Below are 15,025 nucleotides of genomic sequence, written 5' to 3'. Positions count from 1 at the left end.
GAGGCATTTATAAGTGTGCCTGGACATAAAAAATAAGAGACATCATTTTATTTTATTTATTAAATATAGAATTACTAGATTCATATGTGTCAATATTTTGCTTATTTTCTTTTTTAAACAGATAATCGTGTGGTTCAAGATCCAAGAGGCACAGAAAATGTGTATAGTAGAAATTTAACCTCCTTCCCTGTACCCAGCAGCCAAGTTCTCCTCTTTTCCTCTCTACAATTACTCAAAGATTTCAGGGTCTCAAATACCAACCTAAACGTATTTTATGTTTATGCAAACAACAACTACATACATTACTACACTGAAGAGGAAGGGAATTAGCTTCCACTTTTTAAAGGAAGAACTGTCAAAGAATTTGTCCACAAATTCTGAAATTATCCCACATATACAATTTATTGATGCAAATTTAGTATGAAAACTACTCTTCTCCTTAATTTGTTTTATTTAACAGTATATTGTGGAAATTATTCTAAATTAACATTATGAAGAAGTTCTTTTTTTTATTTTAGCTGCATAGTGTATGGATACCTGCATGGATGGATATACCACAATTTATTTAACCAACCTCTTCCTGATTAGGAATTAAGCTGTTTTTAATCCTTTACTCTTAAAAATATTATCATTTCATACATGTAAGCATTTCTGTAAAATAAACTATTTAAAGTAGAATTGTCGCATTGAAGAATCTGTGCATTTATGATTTTGATATCTATTGTAAATTTCCCTTCATAGAGGACATTCTTACTTATATCACCACCACTAGCATATGGTAAGAGAAGCACCATTTAAATGAAACAACATTTTCTCTCCATCTTAGCTCAAAGGATCTGAAATTGCAGCCACGATTATCTTTTTCCATAATGACAATAGAGAGAAAAACATGAGATGACAAATTACCTTCATGTATTTTTCTGTCACAAGCAGAGTTGGAACTATGCAAAGCAATCATTTAAGGATGCATAAATGAGTAAATTCTCCCATGCTGGAGGCAAGCCTACCCCTCACATTTCAGACCAAACGCGTCACCACCTCCCACACTCCATCCATCCTCCCAGCTCTAAGAGCAGCAAAAAAGGTTCCCTCAGTGGTAATGATGGAATGTGCAATCACACATTGATCAGACTTCTATGTATTTCATACTTAATGCATGTCTGGTAATACACACCCTGGTCAGTTTTGCAGTGAGATTACAGTATTTAGAGACCTAGGTCAAAGTGAAGATACTTTGCAGTGCAGATAATGGACATAGCACTCTTCTGTGGAAAAGAGTTATTATATAGAGTTCATATAAACACAGCAATTCTTTTAGATGAAGGCTGTTGGGATTTTTGGTTGTTTGTTTTTTTGGAGTTTTTTTGGGTTTTTTTTGTCTTAGTAATCTTTCTTCATATGTAAAATACAAATAACAGTGGTAACTCATGGTTATAATGAAGAATTAGTAACATAGGCAACATTTTTAGAATAATGATTTGCACATACAAAACTGGGTAGAAGTGTTAGCTTTTAAATATTAAAACAATATTATACGTAACATAATGTTCTTTTATATCATTGTTAATATAATTTTAATATTTTAATATTATTTAGTAATTATAAATCAGCTTCTTTTGTGTGTATTAGTCACCCACGAAGATATAACAATTTATCCCAAAACCTCAGCTGTTAGCTGAAAGCTGCCTTCAGTCCCTTGCCACATGGGCTTCTGCAACATGACAGCTTGTTTATCAAGGTAACCAAGCCAAAAAGGCAAAAGAAAGTGCCAGAAGAACAGAAGTCTTACTCTTTTATAGTTTAATCTCAGAAGTAATATCGTATCTCTTCTGCCATATTCTATCCATTAGAAACAAGTTACCAGGTACAGCCCATACACATGGGCAGAGAATTTCACAAGGAAATGAGTTCCAGAAGAACTTTATGATGGTGTAAGATTTTATCATTTGGTAAAACTGGGTGAAGGTTATGCAAGGAGTCATTTCACAATCAACCTAATATAATATTCTTCTCCAGGCTTTTGTGGCTTGGGAGAGAAAGATAAAATAGAGATAGTTATACAAATCATCTAATTGGTTAAAGACCCTACTTGTTATAGATTATGGTATAGTTTGAATGAAGTTAAGTATCCTGTTTGCCTAATTTCCCTTACACTAAAAAAAGTTCAAGGTAATAATGAATTAGAGCCCATTTGAAACTGCTACAGACAGGTATGAAGAATGTGATGTAAATATCAGCTATAAGTAACAATTGCAACAAAAGTGCAGCATTATTTAAATTTTATAACTCATTTTCATTCTCTGGAGCACTACAATTTAATTAATCACCAGGTCAAATAGGAAATAGGAATTTATATGTCTATCTTAGTTCTTATTACAATGTATATTTGGTCAATTTGCTTCATAGTCTGCTTGTGATAACTCTCAACTTACTGTGGTAAAAAATAATAGTAATGAATTATAACCCAAAGAAAAAATAAAAATCTATAGCTCTACACTAATAGAAATAAATAATTGGTTAAATTAATGGAGAAAAGTTGGTTTTTCCTCATTATTGTATTCTAATTAATGAATTTGGAAGAATGATGGCACTAGAAAACCCGCAGTGGGCACATACCATAGAGGTAGTGGTTGCAGACCAAAGTTATGAATAGATAATAAAATTAGTGAGTGAAGAGTGATGAGAAATAGGACATTCAAGATATACTTACTAATTACAAAGAAAAATATGGTAACATTACACTGAAGAAAGCTGGCAAACATTACCATAACCCAATGATTAAAGTTAATCTCACCAGCAGGAAGACCTATCAATGTTAAGCACCCGTGATGCAATTCACCAAGAAGCACACAACGTCATTCCATACCATACCGCCAAAAATGCAAAGCTTTAATCTAATTATGGAAGGCTTCAGACAAACTCAAATTGGAGGTCACTCTACGTAATAATTGGCCAGTATTCTTTAAAAAAATAAAGTTCACAAAAGTCAGAAAATGTCACAGATTAGAAGCAGCTAAGGATATATGACAATTTAATATAATGTGGGGATTCTGGATTGGATTTAGTGTGAAAAGGAGAATTTCTAAAAAAGTGTTTATATTAGTTAAGTGTTGTACTTCCTGGTTTTAACAATTGTTTTATGATCATATACTATGTTACCATTTAATGCAACTGGATGAAGGGTATACAGGAACTCTCTGTACTGTTTTTGAAACTTTTGTGTAAGCCTAAAATTATCTCAAACTTAGGAAAAAACATACAGGACCATCATTCCATATCCCAGGTTTTAGTCAGCTCAAAAGACTTTAGTAATTGTCACAGCAATTTGGTAGCTGGTTTTTGGGGGAAAATCCAGCTTTCATTACTTATGGCAAATAGGCCACACCCAATTTATTTATATATTTGTCTACCCATTTATTTATTTAATCATTCTTTTTCTTCTTTTTTTTTTTTTTTTGGGTGGGGGGACAGGCACTAAGTAGCTCAACTGCTTCAGCCTCCCAAGTAACTGAGATTACAGGTGTGTACCACCTAGCTTGGCTGCGGGCCCAATAATATAGAAAGCAATTTTAAAACCTTAGATGAGTCATTTCCTTGCGTAATAATATTAGACAGAGTAATTTTCCAAATAACCACTTGAAACTTGAAATACACCCATAAACAAATGCTCTCAAGTAAAGACAAGTAAATAATCTTGCGGGGAAAACAATGCTTACTTTTTCCATATCGCCAGATTCCATATCTCCCTTGGACTATACATGGCTAAAAATCTCAAACGAGCCCAAGCCAGGTTACAATAGCATGAAAAAGCTATCTGAGGAGAACAAGAGATAAAATTCACAGGTATTGTGAAACAATGACTTCTTAGTAGTTATTATCCATGATAAAACACAATATTAAATGTTGACTCATTCCTTTAATATGACACTGTGAGACCGTCTAGGATCCAAGAATTTTGGGGGAATAGGATAGAAAATAAAAGATCATTTATAGGGCGGCGCCTGTGGCTCAAGGAGTAGGGCGCCGGTCCCATATGCCGGAGGTGGCGGGTTCAAACCCAGCCCCGGCCAAAAAAAAAAGACCATTTATAACTTGGTATTGCTTATTATCTAATTTGGGAGAGAAAAATAGCCACATAAAATGACTTAAGAATTAAATACAAAGCAATACAACATATTACAGTTCCACCACAATTAAATGAAATCCAGCCAGCCGGAACCCTTAATCAACTTGGGGTTTTCTTTCCCACTCTACCCTTACAGAAGAATGACAAATAACGATAAAACAAAAACAAAAACAAAAAAAGAGATTCGGGGACATGAGTGGGGGAACGGAACATGCTCAGCACAAAGGCAGGAAGAGATCAGGCCCTGTGGGATCTGCACCTGCCTGCACCAGCCTTTGACCTCCTTTATTTCTTCCCTCCAGGCATGCCCTGCTCAGCCCACAGGCCTCCTTGGTTGTCTTCAAACAGCACCAGGAAGCTCCAGAAACTCTGAGTCTGCATCTGCCCCTCTTCCTGACTGCTCTTTCCTTTCTTGTTCATATGCCCACTCACACTTATTTCAGGTTTCTGCTCAAAGGTCACCTTCCCCCAGGTCTTCTCCGAGCACCCAGCCAGCTCACCCTCACCCCACAACCCTTATTCCCCTAACAATTTTGTTTCCTTGCGTAGCCCTCACAACCATTTAATACCCTGTGCGGTTAGGTACATTTGTTGATTGTCTAGCCTCCATTTCTCAAGAAGATAAATCTCATGAGATTAGCAACACCTGCCACGGACCACCCTGTCAGTGGGCTCCAGTCCGAGGGAAAGCAGGGAGAAGGAACGAGGAAAGTTGAGAGGTCGGCGCAGGAATGACAGTCTGGCACACTACAGGTTAAAGTATGCAGCTGCAAAATTTACTGAGAGCACATGTTGGTATTTATACATTTTCTTTCCAAGGTTCAAACAATGCAATCTTCATTCTGCTTATGCTTGTAAATTATCTTTGTGTCTGCATATGCGGTTTATCATGCATTACATGTTTTCAAGGTTTTGCTCTCCGGAGGGAGGTGGTTTATCAGTAACACCTGCTTACTCCCTCTTCAGGAATGTCAAGGCTTACAACTTTTCTCAGTCCTGTAACTCTTTTCAGTTTCTTATGATCTTATTTTTAAAACAGCTGGACATATTCTTTTATGTATAATGCTTGACTACTTTTATATATATTTTCTATATATTTTTACTCTTATTAGTAACTATACTTTGATTCATAATTGATTGTTTGTCAAACATTAAAATTCCCTATTGATTTGTATTACATATGAAAATTAGTGAAGCAAGATGTTTTTCTAAGTAAAGTTTTACTGCAGGTGGTGATGGTGCATGTCGTGATGGAACATCTTGTTTGCTGTGCCTGCATTGTCTCATTTTACTGACATTTATGGTGGGAAAGTTCTGTTGTGCAGGTTTTCTTGGAGCCATTGAGTCTGGCACAGTCATACTTCTTGTGCTGTTTCTGGATCAACTATCATTGTGTTCATTCTGACAAGACTTATTGCTTACTTATCAGGACAAACAGACATTCAGTCTAACATGCACGTACATTGTAACAGAAAGCCATACTCTTAGGTTAATGCGATAGAAAACAGCATGCTGGGCAACATCTCTGTTGCTGCGCACACTGGGGGTGCTGGGGGCTTCGCTCCGGGGAGCACAGACCACCTTTCCGTCGCTTTACAACGCGGACAGCGCCACCTCGCTGCGGCTTGGTGCCGAGGGTGCGGCAAACACCATCTGGGTTTCTTTCCTTTTCTTCACTGCTGTGTCTCGGGACCTACAAAGCCCTGGAATATAAAAAGTGTTTAGTAATTATTTGTAGAATGATGGATGGACATGCTTCATTATCTATTTGTCCAATATTCTGTAACGTCTATAATTCCTAGTACCTGTGAAAATAATCTGTTCCTCTACTAAGGCATTCCTTGCATTCTGCTCCACGTTAGCATTATTTTATATAAGCATTACCTACAGTCCCCTGTTGGAATCTAAGGTTTTTTAAGGCAGGGCCTGTTCATCATTAATGGCCTAGTACATAGGGAACATTCAAAGAATGAATAAATTTGACTTTAATGATCTAATACCTTAAAGCATGGCCAGAACCCAAATCCCCAAACAAGAATCATACTATTTATCAAATTTTGTCTATTAGGACAAGAAAATATATCTTAGAAATGTTTCAACAAGAGAACAACGAGAAGGGTATTTTGTTGAGCCCTCATTTTTTTTTTATTATTAAATAATAGCTGTGTACATTAATGCGATCATGGGGAACCATACACTGGTCTTATAGACCGTTTGACACATTTTCATCACACTGGTTAACATAGCCTTTCTGGCATTTTCTTAGTTATTGCGTTAAGACATTTACATTCTATATTTACTAAGTTTCACATGTACCCTTGAAAGATGCACAGCAGTTGTAATCCCACCAATCACCCTCCCTCTGCCCACCTGCCCCCTCCTCCCTTTCCCCTTATTCTTAGGTTATAGCTGGGTTATAGCTTTCATGTGAAAGGCATAAATTAGTTTCATAGTAGGGCTGAGTACATTGGATACTTTTTCTTCCATTCTTGAGATACTTTACTAAGAAGAATATGTTCCAGCTCCATCCATGTAAACATGAAAGGGGTAAAGTCTCCATCTTTCTTTAAGGCTGCATAATATTCCATGGTGTACATATGCCACAATTTATTAATCTATTCATGGGCTTTTTCCATGACTTAGCAATTATGAATTGGACTGCAATAAACATTCTAGTACAAATATCTTTGTTATAATGTAATTTTTGGTCTTCCGGGTATATACCTAGTAGAGGAATTATAGGATTGAATGGCAGATCTATTTTTAGATCTCTTAGTGTTCTCCAAACATCTTTCCAAAAGGAACGTATTAATTTACATTCCCACCAGCAGTGTAGAAATGTTCTATTTTCTCCACATCCAAGCCAACATCTCTGGTCTTGGAATTTTGTGATATGGGCTAATCTTACTGGACTTAGATGATATCTCAACGTAGTTTTGATTTGCATTTCTCTGATGATTAAAGATGATGAGCATTTTTTCCTATGTCTGTAGGCCGTGTGCCTGTCTTCTTCAGAAAAGTTTCTCTTCAAGTTCCTTGCCCAGCCTGCAATGAGATCACTTGTTCTTTTCTTGCTTATACATTTGAGTTCTCTGTGAATTCTGGTTATTAAACCTTTGTCGGAGGCATAACCTGCAAATATCTTCTTCCATTCTGAGGGCTGTTTGCTTGCTTTACTTACTGTGTTCTTGGCTGTGCAGAAGCTTTTTAGTTTGATCAGCTCCCAGTAGTGTATTTTTGAAGCTGCTTCAATTGCCTGAGGGGGGGGGGTCCTCCTCATAAAATACTTCCCCAGACAGATTTCTGGGGAAGGGTTTTCCCTGCACCCTCTTCTAGTATTTTTATAGTATCACATCTTATGCTTGAATCTTTAATCCAGTGAGAGTCTATCTTAGTTAATGGTGAAAGGTGTGGGTTCAGTTTCAGTCTTCTACAGGTTGCCAACCAGTTCACTAAGTACCATTTGTTACATAGGGAATCTTTTCCCCACTGAATGTTTTTAATTGGCTTGTCAAAGATCAAATAACGGTAAGTAGCTGGATTCATCTCCTGCTTCTTTATTCTATTCCAGACATCTACTTCTCTGTTTTTGTGCCAGTACCATGCTGTTTTGATCACTATCGATTTATGGTATAGTCTGAGGTCTGGTAGCGTGATTCCTCCTGCTTTGTTTTTATTTCTGAGTAATGTCTTGGCTATTTGAGGTTTTTTCTGATTCCATATAAAACGAAGTATTATTTTTTCAAGATCTTTAAAGTATGACACTGGAGCTTTAATAGAGATTGCATTAAAATTATATATTGCTTTGGGTAGTATGAACATTTTAACGATGTTGGTTCTTCCCTGCCATGAGCATGGTATGTTTTTCCATTTGTTAACATTTTCAGCTATTTCTTTTCTTAGAGTTTCATAGTTCTCTTTATAGAGATCTTTCACGTCCTTCGTTGGATAAATTCCCAAATATTTCATCTTCTTTGGCACTACTGTGAATGGAATAGAGTCCTTAACTGTTTTTCAGCTTGAGTATTCTTGGTATACACAAAGGCTACCGATTTATGAATGTTGATTTTGTAACCTGAGATGCTGCTGTATTCCTTGATCACTTCTAAGAGTTTTGTAGTAGAATCCCTGGTGTTTTCCAGATATACAATCATATCATCTGCAAAGAGCGAAAGTTTGATCTCTTCTGACCCTATATGGTTATGCTTGATCGCCTTTTCTTCCCTAATTGCAGGGGCTAAAACTTCCGTTACAATGTTAAAAAGCAATGGAGACAACGGGCAGCCCTTTCTGGTACCTGATCTGAGAGGAAATGATTTCAATTTAACTCCATACAATACAATATTTGCTGTGGGTTTGCTGTAGATGGCCTCTATCAGTTTAAGAAATGTCACTTCTATACCAATTTTCTTAAGTGTTCTGATCATGAAGGGATGCTGGATATTATCAAAAGCTTTTTCTGCATCGATTGAGAGAATCATATGGTCTTTGTTTTTTAATTTGTTTATGTGCTGAATTATACTAATAGATTTACGTATATTGAACCAGCCTTGAGACCCCGGGATAAAACCAACTTGGTCATGATGTATAATTTGTTTGATTTGTTGTTGGATTCTGTTTGTTAGGATCTTGTTGAATATTTTTGCATCTATATTCATTAGTGATATTGGCCTATAATTTTCTTTTCTTGTTGGGTCTTTTCCTGATTTGGGGATCAGGGTGATGTTTGCTTCAAGAACGTGTTGAGTACTCTTCCTTCTTTTTCTACATTTTGGAGCAGGTTGAGTAATATAGGTACTAATTTCTCTTTAAAGGTTTGGTAGAATTCTGACATGAAGCCATCTGGTCCCAGGCTTTTTTTTTTAGGGAGATTTTGTATGGTTGATGCTATTTCAGAACTTGATATGGACCTGTTCAACATTTCCACTTGATTCTGGCTAAGTCTTGGAAGGTGACGTGCTTCCAAGTATTGGTCAATTTCCTTCAGATTTTCATATTTCTGAGAATAAAGTTTCTTGTAATATTCATTGAGGATTTTTTGAATTTCTGAGGAGTCTGTTGTTACTTCGTCTTTGTTGTTTCTGATTGATGAGATTAGAGATTTTACTCTTTTTTTTCTGATTATGTTGGCCAGAGGTTTATCTATTTTGTTGACCTTTTCAAAACACCAGCTTTTTGATTTATTGATCTGTTATATAATTCTTTTGTTTTCAATTTAATTTAATTCTGCTCTAATTTTGGTTATTTTTTTTCTTCTACTGGGTTTGGGGTTGGAATGTTTTTCCTCTTCCAGTTGCTTGAGATGTCCCATTAAGTTGTTAACTTCCACTCTTTCCGTTCTCTTGAGGAAGGCTTGCAGTGCTATAAATTTCCCTCTGAGGACTGCCTTTGTGGTATCCCAGATGTTCTGATAATTTGAGTTTTCATTGTCGTTTTATTTCAATAATTTGGCAATTTCCTTCTTAATCTCATCTTTGACCCAGCTATCATTCAGCATAAAGTTATTTAACTTCCATGTTTTTGTATGAGTATGCAGATTCCTGTTGTTACTGAGTTCAACTTCTATTCCCTGGTGGTCGGAGAAGATGCAAGCCATAATTTCTATTTCTTTAAATTTACTGAGGTTAGACTTGTGACCTAAGATGTGATCGATTTTGGAATATGTTCCATGGGCTAATGAGAAGTATGTGTATTCAGTTTTCTTGGGATGAAATTTTCTGTAGATGTCTGCTAAATCTAAATGTTGGATGGTTAGGTTTAAATGTAAAATTTCTTTGCTCAGCTTCCTATTGGAGGATCTATCTAAAACTGCCAAAGGAGTCTTGAAATCTTTGACTATTTTGGGGCTGGAGACGTTGCTCATGTCTGTTAGAATTTCTCTTATAAATTGAAGTGCATTCTGGTTGGATACATAGATATTCCTAATTGAAATCAGAGTATTGCCCTTAACAAATATGAAGTGACCATTCTCATCCTTACTTACTTTTGTTGGTTTAAAGCCTATGTGTCTGCAAATAGAATTGCAACACCTGCTTTTTTCTGATTACCATTTGCCTGAAATATGGACGACCATCCTTTCACCCTGAGTCTGTATTTATCTTTTAAGATAAGATGTGACTCTTGCATGCAGCCTGAGTTTTTGTATCCAGTCAGCTAACCTGTGCCTCTTTAGAGGACAGTTTAAGCCATTCACATTAATGGAGAATATTGGTAAGTTTGGTAAAATTTTGGGTATCGAGTTTTTCAAAAGTCCAGTGGACATTTTTAATCTTTTCACCACTGTGGAAGTTGGAGTTTGATCAAAAGTTTCTGAGTGAGTTTACTTTTGTGGTAGAGGATTGGGCTGGTCATTATAGAGGATAGGTCTGAGAATATCCTGAAGAGCTGGTTTTGTCATGGCAAATTTCTTAAACATATGAATGTCATTAAAGTATTTAATTTCTCCATCATAAATGAAACTCAGTTTAGCTGGATACAAGATCCGGGGTTGAAAGTTATTTTGCTTTAGGAGATTAAAAGTCAATGACCACCCTCTTCTGGCTTGAATAGTTTCAGCAGAGAGATATGCAGTCTTTCTGATATTCTTCCTTTTGTAGGTAATGGATTTCTTGCATCTGACAGCTTTCAGAATTTTCTCCTTCATATTAACTTTAGCGAAGTTAATTATGATATGCCTGGGGGATGTCTCATTAGAATTGAGTCATGCTGGGTTTCTGAAACTGTCTGCTATCTGAATATCAGAATCTCTTGGCATGTCTGGAAAATTGTCTTTCATAATTATATGGAGAAGGACCTCTGCGCCTTGCGAGGCCACTTCCTCACTTTCAGGGATTCCAATGAGGCAGATATTACCCTTCTTCAAATTATCCCAGAGCTCTTGAGAGAATGATCCATTTTGGTCTCCATTTCTGTTCCTCTTTGAGAGTTTGGGAGCATTCAAAGGCTTTGTCTTCAATGTCAGAAATCCTTTCTTCTGCTTGCTCCACTCTGTTACTGAGGGATTCTACTGTATTTTTCAGATCTTTGAGGGCTGCAAATTCTTGCTTCAGTGTCTCAAAAATCTTTGGTGGTTTTTCTTTAAATTTGTTAACTTCTTGAAACAATTTTTGAATTTCTTCTCGAATTTTTAATTCTGACTTTTGAATTGCTCCTTGAATTTCTAATTCAAAATTTTCCTCCATTTTATTAATTTTGTTTGCAATCCAAATTCTGAATTCAATTTCTGACATCTTGGCCAGCTGTTTATGAATGGGATCTTCAGTTACATCTGCCATATCTTTCCTTTGGGGGGTTGATCTATTCTGGTTCTTCATGTTACCAGAATTTTTCCACTGATTCTACTCCATGACTATTTTACACCATTTGATTTTTCCCCTGGAGCTTTGTCGAGGACCTGTACAGTGCTATGGCCTGATAAACTGGGACCTGCTTGGTGTGGTGGGGCTAAGTTGTTCTGTCTTGTTTTCAGCTGGTCTCTGTTCGACCCTAGTGAAACAGTTACTCTGGGTTGAAGTATCAGCTGTGGCGAAATACCAGCAATTAAGTCACCCCATCCCCCACAGGCAACAATTGGAAAAGGAAAATCAAACCTTCCTATAACCACACAACCAGGGCACCACTTGGATAGTCCTCGGGCAATTGGCTCAGTTCAAAAGGTCCAAATCAATTGTCTCAGTCAGCCTCTGTCTCAGGTGGGAAAGTTTCAAAGGTCTCTGGCAACTAGATCACAGGGGTCTGCTGACAACTCAAATATGACTTCCTCTGGTGCTCCATGAACTCAGGAGGACCCACCCAGCAAATAGATTAGTCTGAGAAGGTTGATGCCTCCTTCCCCACCTTGCACCTTTGTCACACCCAGTCACTTATAACCCCGCAGGGCTGTGACCCAGTTGCCTCGAAAGAGCAGATACTCCAGGGGTTTGCACCTGCCTGAGTCACAAGGAAATCTGTATCTGCTCATCCAGGCTGCTGCCCTCTGCCTCTATCCAGCAGGGGGAGGTGAGGCCTGACAACCTCGGGCACTTCATGGAGACTGGGGGGTGTTCACTCAGTTCCAGCCCCACCCCTGATTGGTGTTAGTGACAGTACAGAACAGAACAACTTTGCAGGAATTTGTTTCTGTCCCTGCTAAATTCCCCTGCAGAAGAGAAGCTGTTTTGAGTTCCCAGAGCCTGCACCTCTGGCCCTGTCTTTGCTCCTGCAGGTTTGTATTTGGTTAGCTGTCAGTTCTAGCCACCTGTCCTCCTTTGTCTATAGGCTGATGATCCCCTGAGAGCCGGGTGCATCTTAGGCTCAGTAAAGTGGTCCTCTGGGTCAGCCATACCCTGGGATTTTCCCGGATCTGCATGTGCGTTTTCTAGTCCCCGTGCTCCACCCAGGCCGATACCACCTCAGGCAAACCCTTTAGTCATGGGGCTTGCGTTTCTATCCCAGATCTGTTCCGCAGTGGTTGCCACTTGAGAAGATGCCCAGCCTCCTCTGGTTGCCCCAGGAGACAGGGAGTGTGGCTTTCAGAATATCCCAGGGTGAGCCCTATTGTTGCCAAAAATGCCTGCTGCTCTGTGCCTCGGCGCACTGCGGCTCCAGTGTGTCCCCTCTCAGCCAACCATCCTCTCCTCACTCCCATGCGGAATCAGCACTGACCAGCTGCAGTCTAGGCCCTGTCCACACCCCTCGAGAAATCACCTAAGAATCTGGACTCCTGCGGGACAGGACTCCAGACCTCAGAGTGAGAGTGGAGGGGAGTGCTGGGAGCTCAGAATTGCAGGTAGAGAATATATACAGTTTTATACAGTTTTATGCCTGGCAGGAGAATACCATCGCATGGTAGTAGGGGAGGTAGCTCCAGTTTTTAGAGGGTGTCTCCTATGGAGTTTAGTAGGAGGACCTTTGAACTCTGCTCATTTGTTTGTGGAGCACTCTGAGCATTCTCATGGGGGAGGGGACTCCCGTCCACTTGGTGATGGATTTTGTACCTTTTGTTTGTATCCTTGGGGTTGCAGGTCACCTCAGTAAGGTTGATGTGCATTCTTCAACCTTCACTCTTGGTGCAGCTCTAATCCACCAAGTTACTTGCTAAATTTCTGTCCTTTAACTCTCCTTCTTGACGGGAGCCTCTTTGGAAAGCTGGCTTCAGTCAGCCATCTTGTCTCCGCCCCTGAGCCCTCATTTCATATGAAAACCAATTACTAGGTACAATGCTTTTTTTGAACATTCTAACTTAGCTCAGATAAATGCTTATTTGAAAAAGAGAAATGAATCTTACTTTCATTAAGCCAGGGAAATAAAATAAAACATATAAATGAGTACCAAAAACATTAAAGATTTTCAATTAGAAGCAGGAATCAACTCCTCTGGGTGCAGAAAGGAAAATTACTTCATTTTGGTGTGTTAATGTGTATGCACTGTGAATTTTAGCTTCTTGGAAAATTTGTAACCACATTTTGTAATTTTGTAATTCACCCTGATTTCTATTACTTTTGGTCAAAAAAATTCAGTAAGAGAGTGATAGGTGCAATGTCTGGCTGCTTTAATAAAGACTTAGTAGGCCAATAAGTCTTAGTAGGCCAGCAGACTCAGACCAGAGTTTAGAGAGGCTCAAGAGTGGAAAGTCTGGATTGGCAGGTGACACTTTGTAGAGTCTAATTGAAGGAAAAAGGACAGGACTTGGGTTAGGTGACATCAGAAGTCCAAACGAGGCCTGTGGAGCTGGCAGACCAAGGACATAAGAAGCATAGATTTAACATTCAAGAACAGGACTCCTATCCTGGGAGGATTATTTCAAATTTAGAACTTAGAGCAAGAAACATCCTTAGTCACAGAAAAAAATTACTCTGCGTCTTGGTAATTTACTTAATGCCCCAGGCCTGGAGGAACAGGGCAGGTCACACAGTAACTGAGTAAGAACCAATTCCCTACTAATTACACCAAAGTTCAGATTTGACTTGGTGATTCAAGTCAATGAACTTGAGAAGAGTAATTGGTCTCAGTGGATAGAAGAGTGTCAGTACAGAAGGTAAGGGGGCAGGGTGGCTCCCAGTTGGCTCTCTCTGATATGGAGCCAGAAATTCATCCTTCCTGGAGAGACAAGAGTGACACAAGATTCTAAATGGGGTCTTCCCACCTTGTTCTTATGAAACTGCCTTCATTCTCCCTGCAGGGATTAGTTTTAGCCCTAGAGGCATTTCACTTACCTTTGTTACTAGTTCTGGTAGAAACAAAATAGGATAGAATCCTTAGCATTAGAATTCTCTTTCTTAGAGTTTGGTTTCTTTGTTTTTAGTGGGTAGGCATTAGAGTTCATATGGAGAGCTAATTCAGGCAATGAAAGATTTGGGGTGGTATTATTTCAATAGACTGTGTGTTTAGATAATTACAATAGGCTCTGCTTTACTTAAGCATTGCCCACACAGCATATGTAATGTCATCTACTATGGAAAAGCACTTCTTTTCTCACAACAGGGTGATTACAGAGTTTTGGAAATAAACTCTGTATCAATGTGAGAGTAGAGGAAGAAAAACAAAAGCATACCTAAATACATCTTAGGTACGTAATTTTTATGGAATTTTATTAATAAAGGAACTGTTATGAGGAACTAAAGCTATCTGTCTCCCAGTGCAACCAGAGCTAGAATTCTGCCCTGGATTCAGGAGCAATTAAAGTCTGAGCGCTAGAGTATGTTGCCACTAAAACTTCAAGGATAGAGGACCAAAGGAAGGGGTAAAGCATAGGAAAAATTGGAAAAATAGTTAAATGAAATAAAACAGAAAGAAGTGGGAAAAGAAAATAAAGGATATCCAGGAGATTGAATTAAGGGGCAAAGATCAATCAGCCTATGATGAGGCCTCACACAAGCCCCAGTGGTTCTCAGCCAACAAGTGGGCAGACAGCCCTTAAAC

This window comes from Nycticebus coucang, chromosome 13 (assembly GCF_027406575.1).
Source record: "Nycticebus coucang isolate mNycCou1 chromosome 13, mNycCou1.pri, whole genome shotgun sequence".
Classification (NCBI taxonomy): Eukaryota; Metazoa; Chordata; class Mammalia; order Primates; family Lorisidae; genus Nycticebus; species Nycticebus coucang.
The sequence above is the reverse complement of the archived record's forward strand: the minus strand, read 5'-3'. Positions refer to the sequence as shown.